The following is a 5005-nucleotide window of genomic DNA, read 5'->3' on the forward strand; positions in this document are numbered from 1 at the left end:
AATTGCAGCATACTATTGACTGGTAACAACGACATACAAATGGTTGTAAAACGGAATGACGTTTGGCACCCGCAGACCTGCAGGTCCGGCTGTAGCTAGCAGCAAGGTGTAGGATAGTCAATCTAGTATAGATCTGTACGCAAAATCACGCTCTCCCTTCAATAGACTCTGGCTACAACTCGGGCCATGACATTTAAGTCATGCTCTGATTCATATCACAATAATTAACGTATTCATGTATATGTAATGTAATGAACTGTTCTAGTATAGTTGTATATGTTCTCCTTCTAGTATAGTTGTATATGTTCTCTCTCTAGTATAGTAATGTACTGTAATGTACTAGCTGTAATGTACGTGCACTCTACCTAGCAAGTATAGACTCATGAATGAACTGACTTATTGTATGTTATCGCGTTCTAGTAATAGTTCTAGTATCTTCCTAAACTACCCATATGGTAGTTTACTAGTAATCTAACTGGTACGTATGGACATGGATGTATACCCTTGCTACCCAAGGGCATTGGATGAACTGGAAGGACCTTTTATGACTATATATGTACACATGATATATAACTAATATTGAAACGACCTACGGACTAGTACCCGATATCCTATCAGACCACATCCAAATCGAGGAAAAGGAAACAAGGTGGATAGCCTTCCTAAGTCTTTTAAACATTACTTATATAACTATACATATAGAGGCATGCAATTTATAATATAAAAGAATAAAATAAGTTTTGTAAAACCTATGAACATAATCATTATCTAAGAAAAGATCGACTTGATGTCGATCTATAAAACGGTTTGAAGGCATGGGTTTGATAAAACAGTATAAGGAAACATTTGTTTTCAACACAATTGTAAATAAGTTTGAAATAAAACATAGAGAGTAAAATGTACAGTGTAAGAAGGAGTTTTAAACATATAAAATGTTTATGAACATCATTTGAAGGAAACTGTTTGGTAAAACGGCTAATGAGTGGTAAATCATTTAAATGTTGCTTATTAATCACATGTGATTGATATAATAAGTAGCATGATTCTACTTGTATCCCCCCATAAAACATTTAAAAATAGTTAAAACATTGATTAAGGGGTATGAACTCACCTGCAGTAAGTGATTGGAATTTAATGGAATGTTATCGTAAGGAATGATCGGACAAGTGCTTGGTGTCAAGTGAAGACTTTAGACACACACAATGATCCTAATTTCATATGAAGACATATGTATATAAATAATTACTGATTAAAACACTAATTATACAAGTATAAGCATTTTAATGCGAGGAAAACACTTTTGGTCAAGTGCTAGGAGGCAAATGGCTTGCAACAAAGGAGTGCAAGACCTCTAATGGGGGTTTATGGTCAAATGACCATATGATTTGGAGTTTACGGCCCAGGGGAGTAAACTCCTAGCCGTAAACTCTCAATAAGGTCTCTAAATGAAGCTTAGAATTAATACAACTCTAGTGGTGAATTGTTCCAAGGCTTAAACACTTGTTTGGGCTTCCTGTTGACTCCATTGAGGAGTTCACGGCCTTGGGACCATATCCCATTGAGATTACGGCCGTAATATCCCTTGGGGGAAGGCTTATGGTGCTTTCAAGTCCCTAAATTATCAAGGAATGCATTAAGGCAATTGTCCAAGGCTTTAGGAGGATTTATGGCACCATTTGGCACCATTTATTGGAGTTCATGGCCCTGGAACATCTTGGGCCGTGAACACCCTTTTCTTGGTGTTTTAATGGTGTTTGCTAGCCCCAAACACACTAGGTTACATGTCTAAATTCAAGCCTAAGCCTTAGGAAGTGTTTGTGGCATCAAAACACCCCTAACTAGAGTTTTCGGCCCATGAACCTTTTGGCCATGTGTTTGCGGCCGTGAACACCCCTAGGTTTTGGTATTTAGATTGTTTTGGATCCTAGATACATCAAGGTAATGTGCTATGCTATTCTCTTGGCCAAATGAAGGCATTTAGGGCATTTTAGCACTTAAACATGGAGTTCACGACCCAAGAACCTCCTTGGCCGTGAACTCACTTTCATCCTTGTTTCTAATTGATTTTGGTGTCCTAAACATGTAATGGAGGCTTCTAGTTTGAGTTCCAAGGCTTTGAGGGGCATTGGGACACTTTTGGCCCTTAAAATGGAGTTTACTCCCCAAGTGTTCTTGGGCGGTAAACTCCCAAATCTTGGGGTTATGGTCCGATTTTGATGTTTCTAAACACAATCTAAGCTATATAACATAACTAGATCGAAGTACTCACAATTTAGGATAAAACCCCAAAGATCCGTGAGAGAGAATTTTGACTTTTCTCTAAATGGAAATGTAGCTAATGAATGAATATGGTTCAGTTTTTCTATATATAGTCCTGGGATTTTTGGCAGAAAATATTTTTATTCCCGGAATAAACTCTAATATCCTAGAGTATTGGAATAACAATGTTGCACAAAACCCTAGTGCATCTACTCTCCTGATATCTCTTTAAGTGTAAATCCTGAAAAACTGCCAAACTTATACCCGAAGTCTGGAATTTCACTGAAACTGTTCTAACTTCTATTGGCTTGATATGGTTTGTTCAGAACGGAAATTTCGGGTTGTCACATCATCCCCCCGTCAAAGGGAATTTCGTCCCGAAATTAGAATTTAGGCAAGGAAGTATGATCGAGTTGTGAGGAGGAAACTTCCTAATCGATTGGTTCTAGTGCACCTAAGTGAAATCGGGTTCTCGGTTGGCATTCCAACGAACCTTCACTAACTGGCGACGGCGTTGTTTCGTCCACTTGACCTCTCGGTCGAGGGTCACTACGGTTTTAATACGAAGGCGAGGATCTCGACGAGTGGACTTACAAGAGTCCTAACGGAAAGGTATGGTTTCACGATCCAGACGCGAAGAGTAGAATGTATGTTACTGAGTTCGCGGAGTATGTCTAGTGTGTGCTAGGTACAGGACCGATTCTAGTAAGAATCTCGGAGGTCCTATCTATCTTGGATTTAGCTTTCCACGCTTCACGAAGCGTATTAAGTAGTTCCCAGAGTGAGTTCTCCTAAAGAACTTGGTCACTCACTTGGAATCTCCAAGGTTTCTTTTTCTTGTTTAACTTCCCAGTCAAGGGCCACCCTTTGCTGGGTCAGAGTCGTAAAGGTTTCTGTAATTTGTGAAGGGTTCTGAATGAACTATGACAGTAGGTCGGTAAGACCTAAAATTTGGCGAATTTTTGTCGGTGTCTCTGGTGTCAACAAATTCTCCACAGTTTTGACAAATTGAAAGAGTACTCAAAATTTTCCCACATCACTAATAGTGTGTCTTAGGAAATTTTGACTCTTCAATTCCAAAACTCGGGCCTAGAGAACTTCGCGAAAAGTTCCTCTAAAGGAAATGTTACCATGGGTTTTCTTCTTACTACGAGGGCAGATAAGTAAGTCATTACATGGAGAAATGACGAACTGATCCAAGTAAGAAAGACGTACCCTACTCATATAGCTCATGAAAACTATGGGCATATTGGTCCTATCCGAAGGGTATCACTACGGACTCAAAGTGCCCGTATCGAGTTCGGAAGATAGTCTTCCGGACATCCTTCCCTAACACTCAAACTGGTGATATTCGGATCTCATATCCATTTATGAAAGTAATTCTTTCTTTGCGTTTTCTCAACCATTTCATCTATGCGAGGCAGAGAAAACGATTTCTAATGAAAAATCTTGACGGAGCCCTCGATATCCAAGGCACATACGATGCAATCCATCGATCCTTAGAAGAATAAGAGTGGGGTTCTCCAGGGTGAGAATCCTAGTCTTCTAATTCTATTTCTTCGTAGTTCGTTAAGTTGTCTGTACTGTTCTGGTATCTCCGTAGGTGTCTAGACTATAGGGCGATATGTTTACAAGAGTCGTACTGGGTTCTAAGTTTGTTCACATGACGATGCGATTACTCGTAGGCTTAGGCAGTTCTCCGTCCTGAAGATCATATTAGAATTCATACATGTTTTCACAATCACAATCTCGTGTATACGAGTCGTATACAATTAAGATTGAAAAGGTAGTCGAATAACTGATTCTTCTTTAAGCTCACTTCCTTTCGAGGAAAAAGAAGTTAAAGTGGAATCATCAATTCTAAACCTGTAGAACCTTGATTATATATCACTCTTATGTATACATTCCTCAGTGATAGATCAATCGCATGAATCCTTGGATTAAACTTGACGTACTGCACGAGTGGTACTTCGGGGATTTCTTCGGAAAGAAAATAACTAAGAGGTACTCCTGGCACGAGTACTTCGGTGTTCTGATATGACGATTTCGCTAAAAAGATGTTTACTAATAAGGAGACGTACGTATGAAGTTGTTTTTGTGAGGATCAAATTGAATCGAGTCGTATGATAATGTCGAAATCATACTAAAACTTAAAGACATTAGATTTGAACATAAGACGTTTACAGACAAAACAGAACCGTGCAACCATGAACAGAGTTACAGTACTTTAGACTTACGACAAGACCATTGCTGCGAATAAGGTATACTACAAAAGACAAGTATACGCAACACGAGCATCCCTATAGAGACAGGATCTCGCAAAAGGTAAGACTCTAGTTGCACTAGTTCTGGATAGTTTATAAGTCTATTACAACGAAATGCCTAAATTATATTAACGTGGGTTCCAGAGTAGGCTCTCCTGCAGCTGTGATCCTGAGAATCTTCCCATCTGCACCAGAGTTCTTTACTATCGGGCAATCCTTCTTAAGGTGTCCAATTTCACCGCATTGGTGGCATGACTGGCTAGTACTTGCATTGGTGACGGGATTGCGGTGTTTAGCCAGTGTTATGTGGACACGAGTGCCTTCCTCATTACTCCACCTAGGAAATTGCTTCTTAAAGCGTTTTGTAGTAGCTGCCACTTCTGGCTGTGGCATGGCAAGTCCTTGGGCTCTCTTGCACTCCTTTAGGGCTTTACGATATCGCCTCTTCCTTTCGGTTTTACAGCTTCGCAAGTCCATGTTTG

This window comes from Lactuca sativa, chromosome 5, assembly GCF_002870075.4.
Source record: "Lactuca sativa cultivar Salinas chromosome 5, Lsat_Salinas_v11, whole genome shotgun sequence".
Lineage (NCBI taxonomy): Eukaryota > Viridiplantae > Streptophyta > Magnoliopsida > Asterales > Asteraceae > Lactuca > Lactuca sativa.